The sequence below is a fragment of the Thunnus albacares genome, chromosome 6, assembly GCF_914725855.1.
Source record: "Thunnus albacares chromosome 6, fThuAlb1.1, whole genome shotgun sequence".
Lineage (NCBI taxonomy): Eukaryota > Metazoa > Chordata > Actinopteri > Scombriformes > Scombridae > Thunnus > Thunnus albacares.
In genome coordinates, this window is record NC_058111.1 from 34,943,512 (window position 1) to 34,948,308 (window position 4,797).

At 38.1% G+C, this 4,797-nt stretch overlaps 1 long non-coding RNA gene across 1 annotated transcript; it reads right to left on the bottom strand.

Moving 5' to 3' along the window:
- Positions 1–587: 587 nt before the first annotated feature.
- Positions 588–4,591, bottom strand: LOC122984576. The gene is made up of 2 exons (XR_006403920.1): positions 4,369–4,591; positions 588–1,665 (listed from the first exon to the last, which is right to left on the bottom strand). It is a non-coding gene; the product is annotated as an uncharacterized LOC122984576 (long non-coding RNA).
- Between the last annotated feature and the right edge of the window lie 206 nt (positions 4,592–4,797).

The window sequence follows — 4,797 nt, forward strand, 5'->3', positions numbered from 1 at the left end:
CAAAAATCTTCCTGATGTTGTTCCTGCTACTCAACACTGCAGCCTCTAGGAAGTGCTACTAGGGCTTTCAGTCTGGGGAGTAAATACTAACAATGTGAAGCTTCATCATCAACACATTAAAATATGATACAGTAGCTGTCACAAATTTAAACCTCAAAACTGAACAAAAAAAAACAAAAACAATCCCAACATCTCAGCACTCTCACTAACTACAAACATTCTAAGGTTTACTGCAAGGCAGTTGCATGAACTGGATTACATAGTGCAGGCTGTGTCCAGCTTCACTGTTACCTGTGACTTCCAGGACCTCCTATAGCTTCTGATTTTGCCCGCACAAAATCTCTGCTTTTTGATTGCTATTCAAACATATGAAGAAAGTATGACTATCTGTAAAACTGTAGAAGCAAGTCCTATATTGACTATTATTTACACTACAGTACTCAGTAGTATCTAAAAATGTATAATACCTGTCCCACCCGTTCAGGCCACATACTCATGGAGATACATTTTTGGCTCCACTGCAAAGCAGCATTACAGATATGTGTGCAGAAACAAAAATGATATTAACTCTTAAGCACAGACAAAACTATTTCAAAAATTCATTTATTGAACTGAAATAATACAGTTGCAAATATGTTAAGGCACCTTATTACATCTGCACAGATGTCACGAGTGACTCAAAGCTATGGTTGTCAATAACTTAATGAGAAAAAAACAGGGTAGCATTCACATTAAAGATGAAGAAACTCAGGTGTCATCTTGTGGTGTGTTTGAAGACACTGGACTCAGTATAACACATTCCTACATGTTCTACAATTACATTCAATACGATACTTTAGAGCTGCACTCAGCTGTTCACACTGTTGGCATTCCTGAAGCCTTCTTTCTCCCTAAAACTCTTTTCATTCATACAGTGGTAATGTCTGAGACCAGGCTCATGTTGCATTGACTTGAAACATTAACAACAGCACTGAGTCACAATAGGAAAACTGTTTTTGACCATTCACCTGTTTAAACATTTTGGAACACCTCTGGTCAAACTTGGCAAGCTGTGCACAAGTCCTTTGGTATGCATGATATTGCATCATATGTAAGACATCATTAGAAACAACATGAATCCACCTGCTGCTCTAAAATGAACATGATAAAATTAAGTCATACATCATCTTCATCCACCTGAAGGCACCAAGGAGCAACTGATTCTCCATTCGCTTTGATTTCTTCTTTTTGCAGCTTGAATCCTGCTTAAAGCAAAGAAACACACTTTGGAGGAGGCTTTCATTAAGACAAACGGTAGATATGTTGGGACAGAGACGAGGCCAGAGGCTAGCCTACAGAGGGACGGTTGTCAGGTAATCCTTTGGGTATAGCCATTGTCATTTTGTCCAACCCCAGTCAGTTTGGGAGTTCATGTCTTTTAAGCAGAACCTTGATGTCTACTCGATAGCGTCAGGCCTGGTGGCCACATAGACAAAGACAATGATGAGCAGCACCACTACGGCCAGCGTAGGCAGTACTACGGTGGCCACCTGCTGTCGGGCTTCCTGCATGGCCTGCTTCCGCTCCTTCTTGTCCTTGGATGTTTCTTTCTTGGGTTTGCCCTTGAGCTGCCTCATGATGTCTTCCTGACCGCCTGCTCTATGTCTTCACTGTACTCACAGGGACCTGACAGACACAGAAACATATCAGATATATCACATAAGACACATATCCATAGCACATATTCCAGAATAGATGAACATGCTGAGACATGCTTATCTTAGAGGACGGAGTATTTCACTCTGGGCAAGATGTAAAGAGCAAAGAAAGAATGTGAATGAAGAAGATTTTCACAACCTTGAAAAACAACATGCACAGACTCAAGATGTACAGTCACAAAATGTGCTAACACAAAAGAGACTTGAGTTTAAAAATCTTATGACCACTAAAGCAGAAAGAAAGATAGCAAGGACATGGTATCATTATTATGAGAAAGGGGAGAAGACAGGAAAACTGCTGAGTTTGATGATCAAAAAACAAGAACAAGAACAATTACTAAAATCTATCAAAGATCCAGAGTGCAACATTACAAATGATCCTATTGGAATCAATAAATGTTTTGAAAATTGCTATCAGGATCAGTATGGATAAAATGAGTAAATGGGCACAACAGAGAATGGATGGATGAGGACATCACACAAAAAGAAGTAACTGATGTATAATATCTCTGAAAACACATTACCAGGGCTAGATGGTTTTTAAAAAGATTTATTGATCACCTTGTACCTCCTCTTAACAGCTAGGCTCAATGAATCATTTGAAAAGGGATCACTACCCAAGTCTTTACAACTTTCCTCAATTCATGTCTTTCTAAAACCCAGCAAGGATGAACCTCTATATACCTGGTACAGGCCCTATCTCACCACCAAATCATACATCTTAAATACTCTCAAACATAATAGCACTCAGATTAGAAAGAATCATTGGGCATCATGCAAGAACCACTCATATGAACAGATTCATTCTAAAGTATGACGAGTGATTTAAGAAGATTTTTGACATTCATCAATTTAATTCAATAATTTTTTACATTTTTTTTAACGTACAAACAGATAGTCTAACTTTCTTCACAAGAAGAAAACTCTTGTTTGATTTAAAATGATGTCTTAATGCAGTTAAGATGCACATTCATTCAGAATGAATGTGGAGTTTAACTATGATATGTGGAAGCATTCTCTCTTTATTTCTGTCACACTAGATTTTTACGCTTCGGTAACATTTCTGTGAATGAAACTCAACCACACATGGATCAGAACATGGAGCCTTACATGGCAATTTTGGGGGCTAATGATCAGATCTCACGAAAATGAAAATGAATGTTTAAGAGAGTTTGGTGAATCTGATTTGGAACACTCGTACAAGTAAACAGGGTATGATTTCATATTATTAATGCATCAAAAGAATCATGTGATCCAAAAATTGTAATATCTATGAACACTGAGGAAGTGTTTTCAATTGATGATTTTTGGAGGTAACTTCCTAACTTGGATAAAACTGCTGTACAGAGCAGCTATTGCAGAGCTGGTTTTAAAAACTATTTTAATGGCTATATTATCTAGTTAAGTCTCATTTTCCTGCTTAGTTCATATTAATTCAAACCAATTGCAGCTCTATTTTTTTTTTTAACTCTCAAACATTAACATTGGTACTGGCTTTAAAAATCCAGTATCAGTTGGTCTCCAGAAATCATCTATATGGCATAAAGGCACCATCACATACACTGCATGTCCTATGAATATTCATCATACCTTCCATTCACTTCATTGAAGTCCAAACAACAGATGAATTCATCTTTTGTTTTGATGCGATCTCCAGCTCGCAGGTCAGACTTTATGTTTCTTCAGTTTTACCTTGCAAAAGGTAAAACTGAATGCACAAATCATTGTAGCATGTGCAATCAACCTGTTTCGCAAAATATCACACAATGCAATGTTTTTGAATATAAGACTAAAGTGACTAAATCTTAAGCCTAATTAGTCTAAGTAAAAAAAAATGCGGTGAAACATCGGCCTTATCCCCTACCAGCTGCAAACATGAAGGACTGAATATCTAATAAGGAACACAGTGTAGACCTATTCAATTAATACACACATGTAACTGCATGATTACTACATAATAATAACACATCTTCTTTACTGTAATAGTGTTTAATGAACATGAATTAACTACTTATTTCGACTTGATAAAAGTTTCAAGCGTCTGTTCATTAAACAGGAAGAAAATGGAAACTAATGGCTGCTTAGAGGGCAGCAAAAACTACAGCAGCCATTTTAAACACAACACCATGCTGCATCACTAATATTAATATTAAAACGTCATTTGTGCTAAACATGTTACAATACGTAAAAACACTATTATGGTTTTTATGCTGCGTCTGTATTTGTGACAGTTAATTACGTACGGGTTACTCTCCCGACAAGTCAAACAACCGTTAATTTAGTCGAATAAAAAATAAATAAATCAAGAAAAAAATGTCGTCATTTTTATATCCCAAACTCTGTAGTCGATGAGCACAACTGCGGCCCAGCAGTAGTCAAGCTAATATTACACGCTGTAAGTACGCTGTTAGTAGCAACACCATACGGCAGTGAAGTGACTGTTAGGGTACCGGGGTTAGCTAGCTTAACAGTAGGTGTCAGTTTTAGCCACATTGTTGCACATTTTCTCTCTCTAGCGTTATGTGCTGTTGAGGAAGTTGGTGAACATATTGGTCCTGAACCCGGCTCCTCGTGCTAGTTAGCTGATACTAACTTTAGGACATGTTAGCTACAGCACTGATGAAATACTGCTGACGGTTAGTTGAGTGAGTTTGGTAGTTAGAGTTATTACCTTACAAGTGGAGTCAGAGTTGAGAACAGTTCCACGCTGAAAGCTTTTGGCCCGCTCATCCGCTGTTTGTTGCGGAGTCGCAGATGTCAGGTTTGTTACGACAGAAAGTACAGTACTGTACAACTTACAAACCTGCGGGTCTATTTCTTACGGGGCTTGACGTGGCAGTCACTGGAGAGCTGGAGTATCACCAACAAGCCCGCCATGATCAAAACAAGGACACTTCCGGTCACCACCTCCAAAATAAAACTCTACATGAAGGCGTTGCCTTAATAAAGTCAATTCATCATGTGGCAGCGGTGTGGCTCACTGACGTGTTTTTAATACTTTTCAGACAACAACAGAGGTCTACGGCACAGATGAATAAGATATATCAGACTTTGATGCACACACAATAGTTGTTAGTGGACGAGTTCATTGTTGTGCTCT